Source organism: Mus caroli, unplaced genomic scaffold, assembly GCF_978045245.1.
Source record: "Mus caroli unplaced genomic scaffold, Mus_caroli_1 scaffold_4, whole genome shotgun sequence".
Lineage (NCBI taxonomy): Eukaryota > Metazoa > Chordata > Mammalia > Rodentia > Muridae > Mus > Mus caroli.
In genome coordinates this window covers 31,181,155-31,195,322 of record NW_028227259.1, presented here as the reverse complement: position 1 = coordinate 31,195,322, position 14,168 = coordinate 31,181,155, and the positions used below count along the sequence as shown (strand labels likewise).

The window sequence follows — 14,168 nt, the reverse complement described above, 5'->3', positions numbered from 1 at the left end:
CAGACACACAGATACAGAGCCAGGGCAGCACTCACATAGTTCTGACTGTACAGAGTTCTGGAGTTGTGGGGTAGCCTCATCCAGGTCCCAAATGGTGTAGCATACAGACTGGGGTCTTGGCAGATGCAGGCCAAAGGGAACCTGCTGCTGCAGATCCCTAGAGGTAGGATCTTGGGGAACCACAGGAGTGGCAGATAGTGAGAGCTATGGAGCCACCACATGTTGAACCAGCCAGAGACTCCACTGGAAGCTAATGGAGCTGGCTTGAGCTTTGGGAACTTAGCCACCCACTTACCCAGTAGGCAGCATGAGTGAAATCTGAAGCATGTGTGCTGCCCATCATCAGTAGTGGACAGATGCTGTCAGCCAGGAGTGGATTCTTGATGTGAGAGCGAGTTTGTTGTGGAAACAAGGCCTGTCTCCAATGCCCCCTTCCCTCTTCTTAGTTGTCTTTCTGCTTTCTACCTGGAGATGATTCAGCTGCTCCAGATGCAGCCACCCTACCTTGAACTTCTTAGCCTCCAGGACTATAAGACATAAGTCTGTGTTCTATGAGTTATCTAGTTTGCAGCATCTATTGTATCACCAGCAAGTATACATATACAGAAGAACACAGAGGATGCAGCCACACTAAAGACCTTTAAGTCCCCTACTTCTAGAGACTCTCTACAGTATGGCCTGGTCTCTGAGATGGGAGGACTCATGACATTGCAGACTCTACACACTTCATCGGGCTTCAAAACGCTGGGGGACTTTTCTACATGGTGTCCATAACCTGTTTAGACCTAAACTGTTTTTTTACTTGTTTTTTCCCACATACCCCCATTGTCCTCATTTGTGCATTCAAATGGCTGTTTATAGACAAGATCCTTGGAGGTACACAACAGAGAACTGACAAGGTTCTGAGATGGTTAATGACCTGTTTAGCTGGATGAATGTCAACAGAGGAAAGTGCAGTACACACATGCCCAGCAGTACCAGGGACAGTGACTTACTATCAGAAAGGCCACAGTGCCAGGTACCCAGTGTCCCATAGCCTCTCCTCTCATTTGGCACCTTGGCCCATGAAGACAAAGGTTCTGTTCCTTCTCAGCTTAGGGGTTTCTGGTTGAAGCAGTAAGGGGCACTCCCATAGTCATGTATCCATAGAAATCCAGGTGAATGCTATGCCTCAGTTTCCTTGCCTATAAAATGCTGCTAACCTCACCCTCCTGACAGAATAAACTACTAACTGGTAGTGTTAGGTCTTACATGAATTCAGATACAGAAACTGCATTGATATAGAAGCAGGTTTTAGGCTTATAGGCTCAGCCTGTCTGCCCACACTGCAACACATTGCCTAGGAAGCTTGGGGCCTCAGAACTGGGCATTGACAACAAGTCACATGCCCGGTGCATTGCTGAAACAATAACTAGGTGCTCAGCTTTAAAGGATGCCGTCTGAGTCATTATCAACCACCTGCAAGAGGAAGCCTTGACTTAATTAATATTTACATGGAACTGACAAACATGCCAGCAGGCAGGAAGAAAATAACCTCGGAGCCAGAGCCTTTGCTGGCACAATGTATAGATGGATGTGAGCTACCAAAGCCTTGATTAATGGAGTTTTAGCTGGTATGGGCAAGCTGGTCATACAGGAAAAGCCTAAGAGAGCCTATGGAGTCTTCTTGCAAACCCTAGAGAGGCATGTACAGTACTGTTTGCAGCAATGAGGATGGATGTTCACAGACCAGGTGGCAGGCTGGTGAGATCAATGTCACACAGATTTCCAGAAAACAGTAGCTTTTAGAGGAACTGCGGACGGCACTCAGCCAGGAGGTCAGCTCTGTTCATCTCCAGCTCATGGGCAGGAGGCCACCTCTGCTTACTGCCAGCTTGTTGGCAGATCCCTGAGAGAGGCTGCTTCTAGTCCAAGAGCAAAAAGAGCATGTCCTCATGCTGCTGTGTTCAGACTGAAGGCTCGAGGGATTGGTATTCAAGCCCTGGGGGCTCAGGGTTAAGACGCAGATGCTTCCCTGGGTCATGGCCATACAACCCCCAGCTAGAGAACTCTGGACACTGTCCCAGGAGCCTTGTGTTTAGAGGGGCTTCTGTGGTTCTGCTATGGTGAGAGCTGTAGGCAGGAAACTAAGAGACAGTCTGGGGACTATGTAAGGTAGACTGCCCTCCTGACTCCTGATCTCCCAATCTGGAGTTGTGGCTCCATCTCTGGTGGAGACAAGCATACCGTTCTCACAGGTCATCATCTTGGGAACATAATTTCCAAATCTTTCCCTTGTTCTTCATCTACCTTGGAGATTTCATCACAGTCCATGGTGTCCATGCAAGAGTGAATCATGTAACAGGCAGATGGGGACACCAGCAACTCATAACTGAGACTTTGAGATATCACATGTTAAGCTTCCTTTTCATCTTGAATCAGCTCATAGAGATCATTTTTATTAATAATCTCTAATTCTCTGACAGGCATGGAGAAGAACTTCTATCATCCCAGCACTGGGGACTCAGGGGGTGGGAAGGTCGGGGGGTTAGGGTGATCCTTGGCTATATAACAAGTTCATGGCCAGCCTGGGCTACACAGGACTCTGTTATAGTGTACTCCCCCCCCCCATCCCCAATTCTCTAGACTTCCTGAAGGGACTCTAGCCAGTCCAAGCATGAGAAACATGGCATTGGCAGGCCCTTCCCATCCCTTATTTCCTCTTCTTTGTTAAAAAAAACATTATAATGTATTCCTAAAGCTAGCTACCAAGATCTATTTTCTTATATAGCTACTTCCTCCTCGTGAGACTGACCATCAACAAAGTATTAAGGTCCAGCAATCAAAAGCCCCCTTTGGCTCACCTAATTAACATGCCTAATTAAAATTAAACACCTCATCCTAACATGGGTTTCCCATTTTAATTTTATAAACTGCTATTTGTCTATGAGCCATGTCTGTGTCCTCTCTATTCAGAGGCAGTCCTTTGTCCTTCTGGGACAAATATTCCTTCCCCCTCTCCCTTGTTCCCTTCCCCTTCTCCCTCATCCTTTAACTCCCATCTTTGTCTCTTATCCTCTGCATTTGGCCCTCTGGGGCAAATAAATCTCCTTTGTGCTGAGATCTTAGCCCTGGGCTGTCTTGTACCAAAGACCAGCAACCCCTTCACTCCATCTTCATGAACTCAGTGATGTTTAGAATAAAGCCTCAGCTATGTCCTCATGATTTTAGGAAAAAAAAAAAAAAAAACAGGAAAGAGCATGTCTCACAAAGAGCTGGGGTTAGGAAACAGCTGGGAAGTTGTGATTTACTCTTGAGAACTAAGAAAGTATCAATGTGGAGTCTGTGTGTGCTCTGGGGTCTTGGTCCCAGAACTGCAAAATAGGATGAAAACAAAACAAACAAACAAACAAACAAAAAAACCTTTCTTCCTTTGCCTTTTAAAAAATAAAAATCTGCAGGGAGGTGCTGGTGCACACCTTTAATCTCAGCACTGGGGAGTCAAGAGACAGGCACATCTGTGAGTTCGAGGCCAGTTTGGTCTACAGAATGAGTTCCACGACAGACAGGGTTACACAGAGAAATCCCACTAAGAAAAAAGGAGAAAACAAAAAGAGAGGGATGGAGGGAGGGAGAGAAGGATGGAGGGAGACAGAGAGACAGACAGACAGAGATACAGTGATACAGGAGAACAGAGACACACACACAGAGAGACAGAGAGAGAGAGAGAGAGAGAAAAAAAAAAGCACAAAGATGAAACAATTAACTATGGCTTTCCCTACCTTTGCCAACAGAGAATGTGAGGAACAAAGGAATGAATGGATGAACAACATTCCCACATTTCATTGCAGGAGCATGCTAAATTTTAAGAATTAGTTGGGCATATAAGGCTAGTTTATTTTTGGAAACCTTGAAAAGACTGGTGTCTGTAGTGATGCTGCCACATGCTCCTGCTCAACTGGGCATGTGCAGAAAGAAGCACAGTGGGTCTTTGAGTATGTGTGAGGAAACAGTTCTTCATCCATGCTCATCCCTGGTCCACTGTGCCCTCTAGCCCTTTTTACTTCATACATTCTATTTCTTTTCTTATAAAAGTGCTGGTCGTGACCTACCGCATCGATTTCAAAACCCACTAATGGTTTACAACTCATAGATTTAAAAGCAGTGCTATAGATGATGTGGGAAAGGGAGGTGCTAGCTGTGCATGGAAGGCACTGGGGCACCACAGAGCAGACCACATCTTCCCTCTCCCAGGTGTTCTGAAGGTGGCCTTACTATTTGCAGGAGGAAATTGAAGCTGACATCAGGTGTTTCTCCTGCGCCAGCTGCCACCAATATGTGAGACTAAGCTGTCATGATCCAAGATCCAGCAGTGCTGAGGCCTGTGAGGTGCAGTGGATTGGCTTTCTTAGAGACTGTGTCTGAGGCAAGTCTGGATGGAAAGTGTGATGGAACTGAGTTCTTGGGAGACAGTGAGCAAATCTTGAAATTGGGCTGTGGATGGGAAGTAAAGACAGAAATTCAATGTGATGAAGCCCCTACCCAAAGCCTGCTTCAGCAAGGACATCCAACAGAGCTTTCGTAAATGGAAGGTTGGGGTGTTGGATGAATGGAGGAGTTTCTGCTTGCTAGCTCTGGGAAGTGAGGACCAGCAGGCCATGGGAAAGGATGAGGGTAGAGGCCTCTATACTCTTCTGTGGCTCCCTGACTTCAAGGGAGAGTCCTGGAAGCCCATCTTCTTCCCCCCACCTGCCACCACTTACCACCCCATATGACTGCAGCTCATTCAGAGCCCCTTTGAAGGCAGGGAGCCTGCAGGCCCAGTGGGGTTCTTACTTCAAAGGACCTGGCACGCTGGGATTCCCCAGCCTGAGTGAGGCCCAGAGGGAGTGAGGAAGGGGAAACTCCAGCTGGGATGAGGTAACAGCCCTGAAAGATGGGAGTTCCTGGGCAAGGAGAAGCTTCTTGGGCTGCCAGTGGACCCACACATAAGAGGGGTAACTCCTGGGGCTCCAGGAACATGAGGCACAAAGGCTTCCAAAGAGAAACTTCCTTGATGCCATGGTGGTGATGAGTGTAGAGACCTGGGATGGCCTGCTCGGCTCTGCCTTGGTTTCCTAGACTCCCCATCTCTATCCACCCATGCTCCTAACCACTCACTTGTTCAGCCACCCAACGATTTCTACACCCACCCACCAACACACCCACGCATCTAACTCTGCACCCATCCACCCATGCATATATCCCTCTACTCACTCACCAATGTATCTATCCACCCATCTACACACCCACCCATATGCCCATCACCCCCCCCCATTCACCCACATGTGCCCATCCACTCGCCTGACTGCTCCTCCACCTACTCAGAGTTCTCCCCGTGAACCCTCCTCTTGCCTGCTGAGTCTCCAGCAGATTCCCTTCCCCAGGGCCTCTTGGTCACCTCACCTTCAGGATGCAAGAAAAACACATGTCTCCAGAACATCCAATAAGTTTGGGCTTTGTGTTTGTATTTTTGAGAAGCAACAGCAAGCTAAGTGAGATGTGAGTGGAATCACACAATAGCATGGGAGCATGATCACGTACGCAAACAAGTTCAGTCCTTCAGGAAACACTGAAGGCCAAAGCGCTTTTCTTAGCTTTGGAGTACAGTGTGATTTGATCTTTTTCGGTGGTTTTCATTTTAATTTAAAGTTAACTTTCTAACTTTTCCAAAGAGAAACTAATTACTATAAAAATGTATTTAATACAAAACATACAAAATCATAAAAGTGTTTTTAATGACACAAGGAAAAACATCTGCCAGACACGTAGAGCAAAACAAAGCAAATAAAAATGACAAAGTCCAAAACATGGTAAGATGTACCATGTAAAACAGTGTGTGTGTGTGTGTTTGTAAGAGAGATAGAGTGTGTATGAGTTTGTGTGTGTATGAGTTTGTGTGTGTATGAGTTTGTGTGTGTATGAGTTTGTGTGTGTGTGTATGTGTGTGTCGCATACCTTAATACAGAGTCATTACACTACAGAATGCTATTTTGAATTTGCCTTCAGAGCTGGGATTGTGTATGTGATAGTGTTTCCTCTTCATCGTTCTGGAATTTGTAAAGTTTTTTCAGTGGACATTTGATGTTTTAAAATCAAGAGGTCATTGATTTTTCTTTCATTATTTATATGTAACATCCTGTGGCAGTAAGGATGGAGCAGAGGGCCTTGCACATGTTAATGCTCAATCTCTGAGCACCATCCCCAATATCAGCCATTTGTAGATTCACATATGATAGCAGCTTTCATCATTGCTCTTTCCAAACTGTAGTTCTGTCCCCATGAAGCAATAACCACACACACACACACACACACACATATACACACACACACACCCTTCCCAGCCCAGCCTCTGACCATTCAGTACTCCACACCTATGCATTTGAACATTTTAGGTATCAAGCTGGAAATGGGGACACATGCCTGTAATGTTGGTACTTAGGAAGTGGGAGTTCAAGGTATTCTTAAGTATAGCATGGAGTTCTCTGGTGGAATTTTTAGGGTCACTTATATATACTATCATATCATCTGCAAAAAGTGATATTTTGACTTCATCTTTTCCAATTTGTATCCCTTTGATCTCCTTTTGTTGTCGAATTGCTCTGACTAGGACTTCAAGTACAATGTTGAATAGGTATGGAGAAAGTGGACAGCCTTGTCTAGTCCCTGATTTTAGAGGGATTGCTTCAAGCTTCTCACCATTTACTTTGATGTTGGCTACTGGTTTGCTGTAGATTGCTTTTATCATGTTTAGGTATGGGCCTTGAATTCCTGATCTTTCCAAGACTATTATCATGAATGGGTGTTGGATCTTGTCAAATGCTTTTTCCGCATCTAACGAGATGACCATGTGGTTTTTGTCTTTGAGTTTGTTTATATACTGGATTATATATAAGTGACCCTAAAAATTCCACCAGAGAACTCCTAAACCTGATAAACAGCTTCGGTGAAGTAGCTGGATATAAAATTAACTCAAACAAATCAATGGCCTTTCTCTACACAAAGAATAAACAGGCCGAGAAAGAAATTAGGGAAACAACACCCTTCTCAATAGTCACAAATAATATAAAATATCTTGGCGTGACTCTAACTAAGGAAGTGAAAGATCTGTATAATAAAAACTTCAAGTCTCTGAAGAAAGAAATTATAGAAGATCTCAGAAGATGGAAAGATCTCCCATGCTCATGGATTGGCAGGATCAACATTGTAAAAATGGCTATCTTGCCAAAAGCAATCTACAGATTCAATGCAATCCTCATCAAAATTCCAACTCAATTCTTCAACGAATTAGAAAGTGCAATCTGCAAATTCATCTGGAATAACAAAAAACCTAGGATAGCAAAAACTCTTCTCAAGGATAAAAGAACCTCTGGTGGAATCACCATGCCGGACCTAAAGCTTTACTACAGAGCAATTGTGATAAAAACTGCATGGTACTGGTATAGTGACAGACAAATAGACCAATGGAATAGAATTGAAGACCCAGAAATGAACCCACACACCTACGGTCACTTGATCTTCGACAAGGGAGCTAAAACCATCCAGTGGAAGAAAGACAGCATTTTCAATAAATGGTGCTGGCACAACTGGTTGTTAACATGTAGAAGAATGCGAATCGATCCATTCCTATCTCCTTGTACTAAGGTCAAGTCTAAGTGGATCAAGGAACTTCACATAAAACCAGAGACACTAAAACTTATAGAGGAGAAAGTGGGGAAAAGCCTTGAAGATATGGGCACAGGGGAAAAATTCTTGAATAGAACAGCAATGGCTTGTGCTGTAAGATCGAGAATTGACAAGTGGGACCTCATGAAACTGCAAAGCTTCTGCAAGGCAAAAGACACCATCAATAAGACAAAAAAAACACCAACAGATTGGGAAAGGATCTTCACCTATCCTAAATCAGATAAGGAACTAATATCCAATATATATAAAGAACTCAAGAAGGTGGACTCCAGAAAGTCAAATAACCCCATTAAAAAATGGGGCTCAGAACTGAACAAAGAATTCTCACCTGAGGAATACCGAATGGCAGAGAAGCACCTGAAAAAATGTTCAACATCCTTAATCATCAGGGAAATGCAAATCAAAACAACCCTGAGATTCCACCTCACACCAGTCAGAATGGCTAAGATCAAAAATTCAGGTGACAGCAGATGCTGGCGAGGATGTGGAGAAAGAGGAACACTCCTCCATTGTTGGTGGGATTGCAAGCTTGTACAACCACTCTGGAAATCAGTCTGGCGGTTCCTCAGAAAATTGGACATAGTACTACCGGAGGATCCAGCAATACCTCTCCTGGGCATATATCCAGAAGATGTCCCAACCGGTAAAAAGGACACATGCTCCACTATGTTCATAGCAGCCCTATTTATAATAGCCAGAAGCTGGAAAGAACCCAGATGTCCCTCAACAGAGGAATGGATACAGAAATTATGGTACATTTACACAATGGAGTACTACTCAGCTATTAAAAAGAATGAATTTATGAAATTCCTAGCCAAATGGATGGACCTGGAGGGCATCATCTTGAGTGAAGTAACACAATCACAAAAGAACTCACACAATATGTATTCACTGATAAGTGGATATTAGCCCAAAACTTAGGATACCCAAGATATAAGATACAATTTGCTAAACGCATGAAACTCAAGAAGAATGAAGACCAAAGTGTGGACACTGTGCCCCTTCTTAGAATTGGGAACAAAACACCCAGGGAAGGAGTTACAGAGACAAAGTTCGTAGCTGTGATGAAAGGATGGACCATTTAGAGACTGCCGTATCCAGGGATCCATCCCATAATCAGCTTCTAAACGCTGACACCATTGCATACACTAGCAAGATTTTGCTGAAAGGACCCAAATATAGCTGTCTCTTGTGAGACGATGCCGGGGCCTAGCAAACACAGGAGTGGATGCTCACAGTCAGTTATTGGATGTATCACAGGGCTCCCAATGGAGAAGGTAGAGAAAGTACCCAAGGAGCTAAAGGGATCTGCAACCCTATTGTTGGAACAACATGATGTACTAACCAGAACCCCGGAGCTCTTGTCTCTAGCTGCATATGTATCGAAAGATGGCCTAGTCGGCCATCACTGGAAAGAGAGGCCCATTGGACTTGCAAACTTTATATGCCCCAATATAGGGGAATGCCAGGGCCAAAAGAATGGGAATGGGTGGGTATGGAAGTGGGGGGAGCTATGGGGGACTTTTGGGATAGCATTGGAAATGTAATTGAGGAAAATATGTAATAAAAATATTAAAAATTAAAAAAAAAGTATAGCATGAGCGCAAAGCTAGCCTGGGATGCATGAAATCCTGTTTCAAAAGAAAGAAGGAAAGAAAAAAGAAAGAAAAAAGGAAAAGAAAGGAAGGAAAGAAAGAGAGAGAGAGAAAGAAGGAAATAGAAGAAAGAAGAAAGAAAGAAAAATGAAAGGAAAGCAGAAAAGAGAATGACAATAGAATCCAAACATGTAAATTCCCACAAGCATCTTTGTGGCTGACATGTTTTATTGAATGCAGGATCCTTGGAGTTCATCAGAGCTACTTCATAAGTCATATGTTCTTTCTATTCTAAGTTGTCATCACACACAGAACATTTTACCTTCACTCACTGATGGACTGGCCCCAAGTTGTTCCCACCTTTTGGCTGTTGTGAATCCTGCTCCAATGGCATCATACAGATATACCATAAGACCTTGTTTTCTCTGGGAATATGCCATAAAGAGCAGATACTGAACCATGGTTATTCTAGGTCTGATTTCATTAATTTTCCAGTTTCTCTCATTCATGCCAATAGTTTTCTTCTTCTTCTTCTTCTTCTTCTTCTTCTTCTTCTTCTTCTTCTTCTTCTTCTTCTTCTTCTTCTTCTTCTTCTTCTTCTTCTTCTTCTTCTTCTTCTTCTTCTTTTTCTTCTTCTTCTTCTTCTTCTTCTTCTTCTTCTTCTTCTTCTTCTTCTTCTTCTTCTTCTTCTTCTTCTTCTTCTTCTTCTTCTTCTCCTTCTCCTCCTCCTCCTCCTCCTCCTCCTCCTCCATCTTCTTCTTCCTTCTCCTCCTCCTCTTCTTGTTTTGATAATAGTCATACTAATTATAGTTTTGATTTGGATCACTAGGATCATTAACACCTTGGGGTGTTAAATGACAATCTCACTGCCAGGCACATGTTATCTCCCTACTAATTCTTAGTCAGGGAGACCCTGCAGGCATCCACAAACAATACAATCTATTGAAGCCATTGCTCTTAGATATCTAACATGTAAGATCCTCTTGCTGAAGATACCACAGCACACACTTTCTACAGGACATAGAGAAATCACTCATGGGCTGACCTGGATGTTGTCTCCCTGCTACCTAGCTTTCCTGGTACTAGAGATTTCTATGTAGGCTTCTAGGGAAGAAAAAGCATCAATGATCCTACCCAGTGCTGGATCCTACATGCTACTATATTACTCTATCTTATAAGATGTGCCTACCAGTGTCATTGCAGCACAATTGTTTATGGTGTAACCAAGCACTATTGTGATTAGACTTGAGGCCTGCTCTACATGAGAGATTCATGCATGATATTGTAAATATGACCAAAACTTATGCTCAGGAAGTCATAGGCGAACCTACTAGTGTTGTTTTGCTAAGTGGTCATGTTGTCAAACTGCATTTTAAATGTTTATATTTATATCTGTAGATCTGTAGTTTCCAACTGTGGTTGGAGAAAACTGTTGTTGCAATGTATAGTGATGAATGCAGAGACTCACTACTGTTTAAAGTGCTGAGAACAAGCAACAAATAGATGTCAAGATGAGACATCAGCACCACCCTCCCTTCCAGGGTCAGGAACCATCTTGGAAGAAGGTAGAGAGCACTGGAGGATGGAAAGGAGAGCTGTGAAATGCTGAGCTCTAGCCATGACACAGATGCTGTACTCATGAACTCACAGTAGCTATGCTTACCCACAAGACCTGCAGATAAAATCTTCACACAGAGAGAGCAGGGACTCTGATACTCACCTCTAGCTGAGCAGATATTAGCAGTATATGGTTGCTGAGGGTGGGAGGTCACTTTTCTTTGGAAGTGGCCATCATAAGATCGCCCATGCTCCAGTGGATGACTTTGCACCCATACATGTGAACAGCACTAATTGGACTGAGTTGCTGGGTCGGGGGTACCAGAGGTTGGATGAAGGACAGAATGCGGCTAAGATGTATCATGTGCATTTGTGAAATTTCCAAAGATTAAAACAGGAATCAAGATAAAATCTCTCATTTCTCTCTGTGCTTTCTTTTCTGTCTCACAAATATCAAAAGGAACAACTGGAGTAACCAACCTATATGTCTTGGCCTCCAGATAAGGAAGCAAGGTGTGGCTGAGTCTGCATTAGCTGGAATCATGGCATGTCAGACACAGCTGGGGTCCTGATTCCTTCACCCATCCTTCACCCACGCACAACTTTGCTATCTCCATCTCTGGACACTGGCAGTGCTTCTCCATAGTTAGTCAAGACCCAAGTTCTAAGACTTCTCACCTCCCACATTGCAACCTCTCAATAGAATCTGATCTAAACACATCACAGGTAGAAGGAATAAGAGAAATGCTAATCAGGATAGCTGTGTGATAAAATGGAGTTTGATTCCCAGTCATGGAAAACAAAATGGTAATCCAAAAATCAAATTGTTATTAATGCATTTTTCTTCTAATTTGTATTATAACTTAACCAAGAAAGCACAAATTCCTATTAGAGGTCCCATGATACTGAGTTCTACTTTGGTAAGCAGCGTGACAGGCAAATGAAAAAGAGAGAGAGAGTTCATCAGAGGATACATGTAGCTGATAACTACTCCTTCCACGTGTCAGAAACCTTGAGGGGTAAGGACAGAAACATCCATGTTCTACCATTCTTCACACAAAGCTAATATAAATGATTCTCCAGTTTTACCTCATATGTCAGATACCTGTATCTGTAATCCTTCCAGCCTTCCACTCTTCAACCCACCCACCAATATAGATACCCAACTCCTGTATCTACCCTCTTCCATGCACCCATCCATTCACCCAGGCCCCTCCTTTCTATCCATATACCTACAAACCCACTTATCCACTCAGCCTACCAGCCAACCAGCTGCCCTTCCATTCACCTATCCCTTAACCTCCATTTGTTTTAAAATCTTTTTATTAGTTCTTTCTGAGTTTCACATTATGCACCTGAGTCCCATTCATCTTCCTGTCTCCTCATATTTACCCTTTGCCCTTGCAAATAACTCCCTACATAAGAAACACACACACAAACAACATTTGTTTTAAAAAAAAAAAAGGCACAAAAGCATCTCAATGTGGAAGCTATAGCGTGTCACAGCATGTCCCACAGTATATTCCTCTGTCCATACATCGTCACTGCAAATGTTCATTACAATGAACCATTGGTCTGGTTCAAGATCTCTGGGTTTTCTGTGACACCATCAATATTGGATCTTCACTGGGACTCCTCCTGATTATTCTGTTGTTGCCCTGTGTCATAGAGATCCTGCAGCTTTGGATCAGTAGGACTGGCCTTCTCACAAGTCCCAACAGTTCACAGATGATATAGATTTTGGGGTAGGCCATCTCATCCACCCAGGCCTGGATCTGATCCTGGGTGGTAGCAGAGCTGGTCAACCCACCAGCTCTCCCTTATCTGCACCACAAGGGTGAACTTGCCAGCACTGCTCCCACTGAGTCACCCAATGCCACCATCAGCAGGCGTCTGGTTCAACTCTCCTAATGACCTTGGTGCCAGCACACCCACACCTCCAGAGTTAGCTCCACTGGGCTGCCCAGTCAAGGAATGGGATCCACTCCCCCAAGCTACAACCTCTGAGGGTCTCCCACTCTCATCTCATTGAGGCTGGCTCACCCATGCCTTTGACATGATAGCCAGCTCCATTTTGTTGCTCTGGCAAGGTGCAGGGCCTGCTCTTCCAAGTGCTATAGCCAGTGATGGAGCAGAGCTAGCTTTTCTTCTCTCCTGCCCTTGGGGCCAGCTTTCCAGACTACCACATGTGACCAGGGGGAGGGCATCACCCTTGTACCTACATCATCTTACAGTAGATGAATGCGGGGAGGGCGGGGGGAGGCAAGCTCTCCCTTGCTCTCATTTTCAGCGCTGGCTCCTCTGCAACTCCTCAGCCATGGCCAGCACTGTTGTGTTACCCAGGAGTGGTTCAGGGCCTGCTTTCCTGAGTACTGACAGGGGTGAGAGATGGGGGCAGCTTTCCAGAGCACTGAATCCAGTGAGGGGAAGGGCAAGTTCTACACAGCCTTTGACTATTCAGATGATCTCAAGTGGCTGCTCAGACCATGGATGCCCCATGTTCTCTAGTGGTAATATGAGCACAGATGTCAACACTCATCCCTGCTGCTGTGTAGACATGAATTCAGGCATGGCCCTCAGTGGCAGCTCAGCCTGGGACCTCACCATAGCTCCAGGTGGCAGGGCTGGACAGGCTACTCCTCTCCACCCTTGAGTCTCCAGTTCCATCTCTCTTCACAGTGCTCAAGCTGCTCCACTTCTCTTTCATCCCCATCTGACCACCACACACTTGCACATTGTGGTGGCTCCAGCTTTAGGCTAACCTCATGACTGGCAGGCCCCTGGGTGACATCCTCCATCTATTCTGTATGATGTGTATACAAGCAGGTGTCAATGGACACCTGTTCTGTGCACTGGAGGACAGGTCTGGGGGTGGGGTGGTGGTCCACGGGTCTTCCTTCTTTCTCACTACACTGTCTGGATTTCATTTGATTTTATTTGATTTGACTTGATTTTTATGAATCCTAGGCATAAATCAGCTTTTGCCACCAAACCAGGCATCAAGCTAGATTGATGGACTGACATTTGCTTTGCCCCTGGATGAGATAAGAACAGCAAAAAGGTGTCTCTTTGCTCATTGCCAGGGATCAACCTCTCATTTGTATATAAATCCACCTATGCCTCCATCCTCCCATGAACCAACTATTCATCCATCCTACCTCCCTACTGTATGTCCATCCACTTATCTATGCATTCATCCACTCACCTGGGCTCTCTGTGGGATCCAGGAATGATTTCTCGTCCTCTTAATTTCTGAGGCTTTGTAGAAGCTCACACATCAGTCTGCAGGCAGTGACAAAAGCCCAGAGAGGA

At 44.4% G+C, this 14,168-nt stretch overlaps 1 pseudogene; it reads right to left on the bottom strand.

Annotated features, from left to right (window-relative positions):
• Window positions 1-13,810: 13,810 nt before the first annotated feature.
• LOC115031194 (small nucleolar RNA SNORA48) lies at window positions 13,811-13,944 on the bottom strand (annotated as a pseudogene).
• Window positions 13,945-14,168: the final 224 nt, after the last annotated feature.